The sequence below is a fragment of the Oncorhynchus nerka genome, linkage group LG21, assembly GCF_034236695.1.
Source record: "Oncorhynchus nerka isolate Pitt River linkage group LG21, Oner_Uvic_2.0, whole genome shotgun sequence".
Lineage (NCBI taxonomy): Eukaryota > Metazoa > Chordata > Actinopteri > Salmoniformes > Salmonidae > Oncorhynchus > Oncorhynchus nerka.
The window spans coordinates 11,064,581-11,078,275 of record NC_088416.1 but is presented as its reverse complement, the minus strand read 5'-3'; the positions used below and the strand labels follow the sequence as shown (position 1 = coordinate 11,078,275).

Here is a 13,695-nt window from a genome sequence, read left to right as displayed (position 1 = left end):
ATGAGAAAGGGGCGATATTCTCTGCCTGCTACTTTAGTGGAGAGGCCATCAGTCGCCAGCTACACGGACTGCTCAGGACCAGATGTTGCAGAACTGACCAACAATTGGGCCTAAAATAGAGGGAGTGTGGGGGCTCGAATAAATTAATTGCTAATTTCTCAGTCTTTGATGGAATTAGGCTCACTCCTTTCCCCCATGTGCTATGTGAATGTCCATGCGCTAAACGTTTTTTCTTCTTCTTTCTTTCTCCCCCTCTGCTTTCTTGACGGTTAAGGGCCACCCAGAGGAGAGCGAGTGATGCAAAACCGAGGAGTAATCCCTCTGTTTATCTCGGCTTCGAGGCTCGGCCCCAACCCCTGCCTCTATTATCCCACGGATTTAAGGCAAACTTTCATTTATTGGCTGGCCTCAGTTTTCTATCCAACTCTGTTGCCTGAGCTCGGGATCCCCCCCAGCCCCCGATTCCAATGTGAATGGATTTGCATCAAGCAACAATGGATGTTGCCGGGGCACTGATTAGTCAACGGTAGGACGGCGCTCCTCGTATGCGTGGTTTGCCCCGGCACACATGGCTATGGAAGAATGTTGGGCTCCGGGGGGGAAGAAGCAGCACCTGCATGACATAACTAGGCCAGCCACCAGATCAGGCCTCCCTCTGCCTCAGCCAACCAGATGCAGCAGGAGTTTGGAAACGTTGGCTAGAGTGATACCAATAGTGATTAAGTATACTTAATGTAATACTGTCTATAAGCCTCTGATCACTACTGGCTAATGACTATAGACTACTTTTGTCAATACCTAGCAAACAAATACGTATTCAAAGCAATTCTACTACTTACAACCAATTTGAGTTCAGCTCACACATATTCCTCAGAAAGGTGGTTCTACTGATGCTCATCTGGCCGTTGCTTGTGAGAGGGTCCATGGGAGAGTGTATTGGTGACGGTAGCCATATGTTCTGTAGGGCCCTTGGTGTGAGACTGCAGACTATTGACTCAACAATGCTCCAGATGAGTGCTGACAGAACGGCAGGGAACACAATGTAAAGATAGGCCTGCAGAGACCTGAATGTAAAAGCCTCTTCACCTGCAGGTAAATAAGACTCAGACCACCCATCCCCACACCCAAACAAACAGGCCTTATCGCTCTCCTAGCACAGGCCATGCACTTCCCATCGCACTCCAGATGTACAGACAGAGAAAAAGAGAACGGTTGGAGGAGAAAGAGAGAAGTGAACGAGAGGAGGAAGAAGAAGACATGAAAAGAGAGAGAGAGAGAGAGAGAACGCAAGCAGAACGGTGGAAAGAAATAGCTAGTCAGTCAGTTCTACTACAGTCTGTTGACAGTACCAATTCAATTTGCATAATTGGCTCCGCCTCCCCCATTAGCACCGGGCTGTTTGGCTCCCCAGGGCATGTGTTAGAACAAATTTGAGCAGTGTCATATTGCACGCGTTTCAGCAGGGTTAGCCTCACATTAGCTTAATGAATTAATCTGCTCGGGCTAATGGCTGCGCTAACACCATTAGTCTACGGCAAAGCATCTGGAGGAAGGATTCCAACAGGGAGGTTTTTTCCTCTCTATCTCCTTTCATTTTTTAAAAAGATAGCTAGGGGAAGGCAAACGCTCTTCCCAAAATACAAGAGGGTAATTTCCTTCCCTATTACCTTATCTCTTATGTAATGTGCTGGTTTAACTGGTGTTCGCTGCTTGTTGTTGCACCAGCATGGGCCTGGCTCGAAAGGCAAGAACCTGGTGCTATACTTATCAAATATGGGGGGGGGGGGGGTAAGGCAAACACCTAAAAGAAATATCTTGAATGTTAACTGTTAAATAGAAGTAGTGAATATAGTTTAACATTAGGCCTGCTCACAAAGTATAGATAGTTTAACATAAGGCCTGCTCACCAAGACTAGCCTTACTCATTCAATTTTTTAAATTTTACCTTTATTTAACTAGGCAAGATCAGTTAAGAACAAATTCTTATTTTCAATGACGGCCTGGGAACAGTGGGTTTAACTGCCCGTTCAGGGGCAGAACGACAGATTTGTACCTTGTCAGCTCGGGGTTTGAACTTGCAACCTTCCGGTTACAAGTCCAACGCTCTAACCAATTACATTTGTGTGGTTGTAAAATTGCAAAACAGAAATGTAAATACGTTTACAAGAAAACAATCAATTGCATTTCCTATTCATTCCAATGTTGCTCATGAATTGAATTACAATTCCTGGCATCTGGATGTCTATCAGCCAAAACAGGCTCTAGGCTAAAGGACATAACAACTACTTAAGGAATGGAATGGCTAGTTTAGCAAGTCAATGAAGTGGCATCATTAGCAGGCTCCCAGTCATTGACCATTAACTGATATGAGCGTCTTGGATCAGTTCACATGTCGATGGACCACAGACATCAAATTCAATTACACTGTCAGGATATCATTTGTAAACTAAATGATGATCAATTAGGCAAAGATACCCTGTCCTCCCTCACCTAATGGTTGGCTTCTTCTCGTTTAGATGTGGCAGAATTTGTAATCCTTCCCCCAAAAACATTGAGGAAACTAAACGTGGATTAAATGAATGGACTATCGAGAGTCGGCAAACAGTATCGCCTTTCAATTGATTCAAATGAGGGTGCTAATGGGTTGGTCAATACACATGGATTGGTCATCAAGCTATGGGGGGAAATGTTAGCCTATTTAGTTTTTATTCCAACTTTTTGGGGGGAGAAGCTTGAACAAAATGCTCTGGATTGTTGTTGACAGCGACCCTTTGCCATAACACATTTGATAGACATTGTAAACCCTACTATGAAATTCCTATCCATGACAATATGGTCAATTCTGAATAAGATGCTGCAAGATTAAAAGGAGAAGAATCCTGTCACAATATTCCCATTAAGCTGATAATACAATGAGCGCCAATCACTGTCCTATTTTTGGCCATGTGCTGTTGCCATGCCAAATCTCACCAGCTTATTGCTGACATCAATATTCAGCAGCCGAAGAAAGCGTCACCGGCAATGCAAGGTCCTTATGATAAGGGTTGGCTGGCTTCCTATATCAAAATATCAATATCATTTTCCTCAGTGGGCTCTATCGCTTCTAAGCACCTCCAACATACCCGCCCCCACCACCACCACCACCATCACCATCACCACCATCACCACCACCACCACCACCACCACCACCTGCCCCCGTACGCTACAAATCCCTCCCAGTCCCATCCCCTCCAGCTCCCCTCCCATTCCACCAAACCAATGCTTTTTATCTGCAGATTTTCAGACAATGCCTGGAGGATCCCGTTGCCTTAATCTTCTCTATCCCCCATCCCTTTATCCCACTGTTAAAGAATGTTTGAAACGGGTAACACCGAAACTAAAAAAAAAAAAGAAGAGAGAGAAGAAAAATAATCACATCAACATCTGTGGAAAATGGGGTGGGGAGGAGGGGAAGGGTGGAGAATTTGCAAATAAACAAATAAAACGGCTTTCGTTCTAGATCATGTCATTTGCGTATTGCATTCTGTGTGAAATGGTGGCGTTCGTGGAGTTTGTGCGTCGGCCAAACAATGTTAAAGTGATACCCAAAATAACAAACCCTACTGATCTTTTACTAAATGTCGTTCCAGTGAACATAAAACATGCACATGTTACAAGGAGAATATATATAAGATACTTCTTCAAACTTCTACAGTTATATTAACACATCTATATGTTCATCTCTTACGTTGTCTGTATGTATCATGTTTTCCCTTCTAATTTTGAGAAATTCACATTTAGATATTGGTATCTCCTAACAAAACATGACAAAATCATCAGGCAAAATTAGCACCTATAAATATTCTGTGATTTCATCTCCACCTTTGCCTGTTGAGGGAGTTTTTAAACATCGCAAAAAATAATTCCAAAAAAGCTCCCCAAAAATGTCAGTATTATTATTATTTTTTTGAAATGGTGACGCAGATAAGTTAATACAAAACAACTGAAAATCCCAAGCAGTCAAAAATGTCAAATATCTAGTTAATGCCCAGTTAAACAACAAGCTATGTCAGCCCTGCACTTCACATCACAGACCTTCTCCCACTCACAACTTGGAAGGGTATTATGTTTAAAACACTTTATTCCTCCCTTACTTTGGATAGATTATACTAGTTATCCCATTAAAGTTGAGTAAAAATGCCATTCTTGTGTCTTTAAGCTCTTGCATAGGAGGTCAATAAGACTAGCCTCCGCTTACAAGACTGGCCTGGGTGTAATCTGTGCCGAACTTACATTAATTAAATGGTAAGCTTCTTTAGCAATACGTTCCTAAAGGAACTTGGCTGATAATATACTTAAAGCTGGGTGCGGGCTGTTTGTTTCAGAGCCAGCAGACATTTAGCCATGCGTCTCACGTACGGCGGCTTAAACCTTGGGCTAAAACCAGGGACTTGACAATGAGCACGCCGGCTGGCACAAGAAGTGCATTTTCAACTTATCAAAGCAAAACACATTTGTGCTCAATGTATGTATTTTTGTCTCATGTACTTGTTATTTTACATCAAATTCACAGTTGAAATTGTGAGAATGAAGGCAAAAAAACGACAACTTAAAACCTGAGAGTCTGAGTGTAGCCTAGTGGTGAGCGTGTTGGACTAGTAACCGAAAGGTTGCAAGTTCAAATCCCTGAGCTGACAAGGTACAAATCTGTCATTCTACCCCTGGACAAGGCAGTTAACCCACTGTTCCTAGACCAGTTAACCCACTGTTCCTAGACCAGTTAACCCACTGTTCCTAGACCAGTTAACCCACTGTTCCTAGACCAGTTAACCCACTGTTCCTAGACCAGTTAACCCACTGTTCCTAGGCCGTCATTGAAAAGAAACATTTGTTCTTAAACTGACTTGCCTAGTAAAATAAATCTAGGAAACGTTTAAGTTAAGGGCTTGAGTAAAATAAAGAGTATAAGTGTTTTATTTGAATGCATATAGAGGTTAGAACATGTCCGTCTACCATGAAAGGATCGCTGTGTGTGTGTTTCAGTAGTAAAAAAATACAGTCCCCCAAATCTGGCATTTAGCAAATTCAACCATTGTTTTGTTATCACAATTATGAATTCATCTAATAGTATTATTTCCCAGTGTTATTTTCCTGTAACCCCTGATGAAAGAATAACAAGTTAATTAAATATGCTGGCTGCTCTGAGCTCTCTGGTGAGCATCATTAAGGCACTACTGTAATTAACGGTAGTGAGAAAGGGAATTCCCCAACCAACGATTAGGAAACTATTACCAACTACTATTTAATATGGAGGACAACAAAAGCAGCCACAATAACCTTAAAGGGCAATTGTGGAAAAACCTACTTAATTATGTAAAGTAGGATATTAAAATCACTCAATTTAGCACTGAATCAAAAACCTAATTCCTTCATCTTTTTTTTCTTCATATCATATTCATGCAGGCAGAGAAATATGTTTAACTATGATTCACAACTCTTGTTTTAGCATAACTACACCTGAATTGTCATGGACGGAGGAAAGGCCTAAATAAAAGTCTGACTTTCTTCTATGATGAGTCTCTGTTCCGAGCCCACTCCCCATGGCAGCACCCCCTGCCTGCTCGCTCTCCAAAGAGCCTCCACTCCCCTGTGGTCTATCAAATATCACCCCTCACAAATCAATTTTACACATGATCGCCCCCTCCCTCCCTCACTCCTCCCGTTGCCCCGCCTGTCGGCCCCTCCCCACTAATTAAGTGGCGAGATTAGCATATATATGATATCAATGGTAAACATCACTTGGCTGGTAATTCACAAACGCTCCTGGATAATGGGAGGCTTGAACACCTATTAACCCTGTGCCGACAGCACTGGGGCAGGTAGGGAAATTCCCTAACCTTGCTGTATCTCCCCGAAGAGATATTAAGGGTGGCTCCTAGGATCTGGCATGGCATTGGCTGTAATGATTTCAATGATGCAGTGTGTCTTGACGAAATTGAACACTGTCATGCAAATTCGGTCGTTGAACTGAATCAACTCCAATTGTTCTACTATGGTTTTTGAAAACAATAAACCACATTAAAGCAGCTGCAATTGTTTCGTTTGAAGGATGAACACTGACAACTCTCACACAGACACACCGATGTGCTTTGATGGTAAATCCCGTTGGGGCTAGGGTGCGTGACTAATGAGGCGAGCTGCAGTGCGACACAGGCAGTTATCAGGCCCTACTGCAACCTACAACACAACAACAGCCGTGGCCCTTAGCATAGGAACAATCACTGATGGAGGGCGGAGGAGGGTTTCTCCCCAAGCCCCATTCTCTTGCCTCCAGGGGCATGGGGATATCCATTCCTCCTGGGGACAGGGAAGCTGTTTATCCTCCTCCTTTAGCCCTAAAACCCCACAAAGAAACATTTCAAGGCCCTAAGACTTTGCATAGGATCGGGCTGTGTATCTCGGGGGAGAGGGAACTACAGCACATAGAAATAGAACTCCATCAACATGGTGACACAAAACAGCAACAAAAACAGCTGGCAAATTCATTCTCAATGTGTCCTTATTTAGAGCACAAAGAGAGATACAGAGAGAGAGAGAGACTTCGATCTTGAGCCTGCTGGGATTTGACAGCGAAAAAATATTCTACATTGAAAATCAATTAACTGGCGGCCTGTCCTGACTCCGTGCCCCCACACACAATCCTGGGGGCATCTTCAACCAAATCCACCCTTTCCAAAAAAGGTCACGGTCAACACGACTGCTCCGTGTGCTGCACCAAGGAGCGGGATTAGGCCTTGTTCCTGGGCTTTGCTGCTCTTTAAACTAAAACCATAATACACACCGCAACCTTCCCCGGCAGTCGGTTGCTCATCGGCATAGGAGATAAACCTCTGGCTCAAGCGCTCGGGTGTCAGAGGCCACTCAAATAAATGGTATTTGTTTAAATTCCCCCAAGCCCTCTGGAGGCCTAATGATGCAAACACCACAGAGTAGTGCAGAAATCCGAGGGGGTTAAGAATGTCCAGTGTCCACACAGGAACAGGGGTGAATCATCCACAAGGGTCCAGGATTTGTGGATGATGGGAGGGAGAGTTAAAGACATCATCAGCTGGGTCAGCTGGATCCGCAGGAAGTGATGCAAACATTCCAGAACAATCAACAGAATAATCCAAGTGGCTAGTAGGTGATAATAGCAGGAAGGTTGTGTCCCAATTGGTCCAATCCAAGACACTTAAAAGGAAGGTAAAACTGAAATAAAGCTCTACCTTTTATTAGACTTATCTTAGGTGTTGTCCAGACAGTCAGCAATCCGGAAAATACGTTTAGCATCTACGGTAACTGCAATGTCATCCAGTTCCATAGGATTGGTAGTAGTTGGTGGTTCAAAACTAGTCCAATCCAAGAGTATAAACTGGTCCAAAACTGGCCCATAGAGCAGACTGCGCTAACAAAAAGAGCAGAGTGTGGATGCCGGCTGTGTAGTGGCAGGCAGCTTGGCAGAGCCGTGTGTAAACGGTGATTGTTGAGCGGTTAATGATGAGCATCCACCATGTTGGAGTCTGAGGTAGAATGGCCAGGGGTTACCGAGGTCACCGGTGAGGGCTCCCCAGTCAAAGAGCTCGTTCAGGACAACCAATAACGACTAATTAGCAAGCTGATACTGTCAGTCAATGCGTCTCTATTTCAATGAGGAGGACAGAGACGACGTATAAAAAAATGGAGCTCTTGAGAAATCATTTTCTCTGCTTTCTCTCAGTACAGCCACATGTTTGTGATGTACTGAGGGAATATTATCCCGGATAGTGACAGTCAAAGCAACACTAATCGCAAATACGGAAAACAAGAGCGAGATGGTCAAATTAAACATGATCGGGGAAACGGGCCAAGTCTCCAAGCTGAATGTAAAACAGGGCTGGTCATGGTTATGAAGATTGGTCGTTCTTCTGTACCACCGGTTTGGTTTGGTCATGGGCGAAGTGTCGTGAAATCCCTTTCTGTCTGAGTCAAGGGATTCCCACTTTGCCTTAACGATGTAAACAAAGATGGCCGACAAGAAATTCAATAAACATGCCCAGGGTGCGTTTGGGAGGAAGGAGGTCATTCATTCCACAAACCAAAAGGTTGTTCATTCAGCACAAGGACTGCTGTTGAGAGAGGCACTCTTGACTTACCGTACTCTTATTAAGGTGTTCCATAAAATAGCAACTGCTGACAGAAAGTTATCTTCGTCAAACATCCCAAGGACTTCACGTGAACAAAGACAACGACAAAGACAATTGCACAGACCAATGAATGCACACTAAATACAAAACTTAGGAACGTAATACACAGGAGCATTATATTATATACGTAAGAGTGTCCTTCTATTCATCTTGCCGGTAAGACCTAACATTTAGATGTGATGTGATTAATAGCCATGCAAATACTGTATAAGAAATATGTTCACATATATAACACTTACCGGTCATTTAAAGCTGCAATATGTAACTTTTTGGGCAATCCAACCAAATTCACATAGAAATGTGTTTATAGATATGTCATTGACATTGAAAGCAAGTCCAAGAAGCTTGTATATCTTTTCTATGTGCACTATTTCTAGGCTTCCCATTCTTAAATTAGATTTTGGCTTACTTTTGGTTTTGTACAACAGCTTCAAACAGCTGAAAATACAATATTTTTGGTTATGAAAAATATTTGTCACAGCGGTTTAGATGGTACAATGATTCTCTACACTATAACTTGCTTGTTTAGTCACATAAACTGAAATTAGGCAAACTATTCGATTTTTGCAACCAGGAAATGGACTATGCAGAAATCGCTCCGCCACATGAAATGTTCTTAATTTTCCTTTTTTGACATGTTGCTACATTGTCCTTACAATAGTCATTGACCAGTGGGGATTGACACACACCAACCATTCTCTTTCTCTGTGACTTTCCAGAAACCATAGCGGAGGAGGGGGGCTTTGGAACCTTGTTGAAATCCAAAGCAATTTAGCTCTATCTTTTTAGAGCTTAACAATACAAGCACAGAAAACTAATTAGGTACATTTCGTCCATTTCCATGTTAATGTTTTGTTTGTTGCCATTGTTTGGCCACACAATGGGCCCAGATGCTAATGAGGGAGTCCCAATAACAGGGGCCTAATGGGCAGGCCGCTCATGGCCATTAGTCCAGAGGCACTGGTGGTGCAACCCTCCCCTCGGGGAGCGACATGCATTTTAAGGCCTAGCTGGGGCTTAACGAAGGGCAGGTTACAACGCACAAAGAGAGAGAAACCCAACCGTCAACAAACCACTCTGTCTTGTGTGGGCCTGAATGACACTAGTTCATCTTTCGCTGATCAGATAGGAGTGATTGTGCATTTGTGTTGGTGCATGAGTGTGAGTGTGTGTGAGAGAGATAGAGGGTGTGTGTGCGTGCGCATGACAGATAGTGCGGGGAGTGTGCTCGTGCATTAATTCTCACTTATCACCACTTCCTTTCAACGCAAACATACACGTCACCTGTTCTCACCGGGTCTAAGACGAATGGCAAACAAGAGTAAAGCTTATTGCAAACAAGCCCTTTATGGACAGTAGGCCTGAAATGACACTTACCCGACCAGTCTTCTTGTCGCTGTGTGTGACTGTGCCATCGACAACCCTGCAACAACAAAAATAAGTGCAAATGGTGATATCGCTCTGAGATCAACATCTAAAGCGTTTCGAATTGGAAATGGTAATACATGTTTCGCCTGCGGTTAAGAACAGGTAGAATGATAATAGTGCTAAAGATTTGTGTCGGTATAGAAGTGTCACTTTATGTAAATATACGGCACATCTTTAAATAGAAAAAAAAAACAGGCTATGAAAAACAGCCAACCTCTCATCCCTCTGAGCCTTTTGAAGCGCGTATTGTCATGGAGTCGAGCCGGAGTGCATGTTTCCCCATTGGTAACGTAGCCTCGGCGCGGATGTCGAGGTGTCAGCTTTAAAAAAAATGCGAAGCCTCCTGTGAAGCTAATAAGGTGCTAATCCCGGGCCGCCGCTCCCCCCTCCGGCCCGCGGGGGCGCGGGTGAACACCGAGGGTGAGGCACGGGGAGAAGGAGACGAGCCGCCTCTTATCGCTGCTCTCCAGACAGTGGCCCCAGATCAATGCACGCGCGGCGCGATCAATGCATCTGATAAGGAATTAAGACGGGGAAATAAACTGTACATGTTATCGGGGAACTCGGTACACGGCCTAATTATGATGCGGCGTGTGTTTGTGTGCCGATGATACGGCGGCGGGACGGCGGTGGGGGTGGTGTTGTTGGGGTGGGATGAGGCTGGAGGGGTTACAGGGGGGCTGGGGGTAGACAACATGGAGGGAAATGGTGGGGGGGGGGGTGGTTGTGCATTCATGATGCACACACTTCATGAGGAACAGAACAAACCTTTTACAGAGGGAAGACACACAAGGGAAGACTGAGTCCCTCAATATAGAGATCTGACAAGAATGAGCGTGCTCTATGGAGTAGAGCAAATTCAGTCAACAGTGTACCAAATGAGCTTTGGCCACCACCCCCACAATAACGCAAAGAGACGCAATGTGGAGAGAAATGGACGGGTGAAGAACAAGAAAAACAGACCGTCATCACGCTTCACCAGGCGTCAACACACCAGGAGAGGTCAAAGTGAAAAACAAAAAGCGTTCCCATGTTCGTCCCGGTAGTTTCCGCAGTGGTGCTCCTCTGCCAGGGCTGAGGGAAATAGGAGGCGCATGTGACGGCTTGATCAGCAGCTCTCTCTCTCTCCGACAGCAGGCTCTCCGTTCGGAGGGACCCTTTGATCTCCCATCAAGCCAATTCAGGAACATCAACTGACGGGGCGGCACGAAACACCCCGATGCCCAGACCCCGATGAGCCCTCCCCCCCCCCGCACCAACTATGTGCTTTCATTTAGGCCAGATTCCTCAACAGAGAGGAGGGAGGGCACAAAGCCGAAACCTACCTCTATAGCATGCTGAGAAAGACAAGAGTGGGTGAGAGTGACAGAATATTAGATAGTACAGACCCTTCAAATTCACTGCTTAAGGAGAGAAATTGCTCGACTGCCTTTGAGAGGGAAGGAGGATAATAAGGTCCTTGGGTGTGTTTGTTTGTGCCGAGGACCGACCGGCGTGTGATGACCGGGGACGTCTGCCCCCTAATTGGCCTGTTTAATTGTGAATTCCCAGCAAGCATGACACAACAATAGAAATTAGGGTTCTCTCTCTCTCTCTCTCCTTTTCATCATTACCTTATTACAACCAACCGTCCCAATTAGGACTATTGAAGGGCTGGCGATAATACTGTACCAACCAAGCAGACACCTCAGGATGAACACATCATGGGAAGAGAGCTAAAAGTTCACGTTAAGTCTTGACGACCTGCGGGAAAAGTTCAGGTAACCACACGTGTCAAATCACATCCTCAAGAAGAGAAATGCGATAATCCCATTGAAGTCATCTGCAGCAGGTGACATTAGCAAAACACCTCGTGGTCTCAGAGGAGCAGAGGAGAAGAACCAAAGGCCAGGTGTCAATTTTGTTTTCAAACGTTTCTTCCAGAAAAAAGACAGGAAAATGCTGTGTTCAAAAGTAGGCGGGGCAAAAGGAGTGGGTGCCACACTTCAAAGGGTTTCTCACTACCCCCTCTCCCCATTCCCCTCTCTCTGACACCGAGGTCGCGGTCAACTTTGACAAGTCACAATTCTGCCATTAAGTTAAGGGGTGGAGTTGGGCGCGTCTGTCTGTGTGAGCGCGTCTGAGTGTGTGTGTGTGTGGGGGGGGGTTGTCATCGGTGAAAATCAAACGGAGACCCAATTAAACTGATTCTAACATGCCAGTGATCACGAGGAGGAGGCTCACCTGGACTCTCCCCTCCCTCCCTCTCCTTGCTTGCACATGCCTTTGCCTCCCTGACTCCCAGGCCTAATTGCCCAGGCCAAAAGCCTTGGGAATCTGCCTCTCCGATGTGCTAACAGCCCTTCAGCACCGAGGGCAAATTCCCACTCGGGGCCAATTCTCCACGGTGATTTCAGTCTCATCTTTAATGAGACAATTTAGGAAATCAAAGGCGCCACTTGGGACCAGCGGCGTGCGGGAAAAAAAATTCCTACTTTGTTTTCCAGCTGTGACAACCGGCGACAAGACGCAATATCTTCAAAAAAAAGTGCAGAGAATCGAGATAGGGTCCCCATTCGTCACTTTAAACAACGGTCTGCTAATTACCCATTTTCTCAGAGCAGGGGGTCCTGACATTGCATGGGGGTCTAGACTTTGGCGTCCGTATAGATTATTGAGCCCACCTACGAGGAGTGGCTGCAGAAAAGTACAAAACTATTAACGCTATTGCGCCACTATCAAAGGCTGCTCGGAGAAACACTAGGGCCATACATGGATGGAGAGAGACAGGGGTGGGGTGGGGGGGGATGAGAAATTAGTGTAGTCACATCAAAAGGGAAAGGCACAGGAGTCCGGTTGAGGACAATGGGCCACAATTACCACGGCACATGACAAGCACATGGCAGGGGCGACACCCTCACTGCTCCTGACTGATACACAGAGGGCCAAGAGCCCGCTCTGGAGGGAGGAGCTGACAGATGCTCTTTGTGCTGGCCGTCTCAACATCATGGACCATACCGAACATACAGTACTATTTTTTATGGAGTAACGTTGCAGTTTGACCATAGGATAGTAGACTACATGCCTACAATGCCTGCCAACAATGATTGCCCATAAAGTTGATTGAATTGAATACTGTCCTGTATGTGCTTTATTGCAGTTTGTTCAATGTAGAGAGCACTTTTTCTACGGTAATTTTGAATATTGCAGAAACCTGTGTTAACGTCACTGCAATGTCTTATTTCTGGATATAAACTGTGTGGTTCGAGCCCTGAATGCTGATTGGCTGACAACCGTGGTATATCGCGGGTATGAAAAAAACATGTATTTTTACTGCTCTAATTACGTTGATAACCAGTTTATAATAAACTCAGCAAAAAAAGAAACGGCCCTTTTTCAGGACCCTGTCTTTCAAAGATAATTTGTAAAAATCCAAATAACTTCACAGATCTTCATTGTAAAGGGTTTAAACACTGTTTCCCATGCTTGTTCAACGAACCATAAACAATTAATGAACATGCACCTGTGGAACTGTCGTTATGACACAAGCAGCTTACAGATGTTAGGCAATTAAGGTCAGTTCTGAAAACTTAGGACACTGAAGTGGCCTTTCTACTGACTCTGAAAAAAAACAAAAGAAAGATGCCCAGGGTCGCTGCTCATCTGCGTGAACGTGTCTTAGGCATGCTGCAAGGAGGACTGCAGATGTGGCCAGGGAAATAAATTGCAATGTCCGTACTGTGAGACGCCTAAGACAGCGCTAGAGGGAGACAGGACGCACAGCACATCATCCTGGCAGTGGCAGTCCACGTGTAACAGCACCTGCACAGGATCGGTACATCCGAGCATCACACCTGCGGGACAGGTACAGGATGGCAACAACAACTTCCCGAGTTACACCAGGAACGCACAATCCCTCCATCAGTGCTCAGATTGTCTGCAATAGGCTGAGAGAGGCTGGACTGAGGGCTTGTAGGCCTGTTGTAAGGCAGGTCTTCACCAGACATCACCGGCAACAATGTCGCCTATGGGCACAAACCCACCATCACTGGACCAGAAAGGACTGGCAAAAAGTGCTCTTCACTGA

The 13,695-nt window shown here is 45.1% G+C and overlaps 1 protein-coding gene across 1 annotated transcript in view; it reads right to left on the bottom strand.

The window, feature by feature from the left end:
- Positions 1–10,055, bottom strand: part of LOC115103894 (homeobox protein OTX1 B-like) — a 44,852-nt gene extending 34,797 nt beyond the window's left edge. Inside the window, exons 1-2 of the mRNA XM_029624928.2 lie at positions 9,844–10,055; positions 9,579–9,624 (exon numbers count right to left, since the gene is read on the bottom strand). The gene's annotated coding sequence lies outside the window, so the exon portion shown is untranslated. The remainder of the gene's footprint in view (positions 1–9,578; positions 9,625–9,843) is intronic.
- Positions 10,056–13,695: the final 3,640 nt, after the last annotated feature.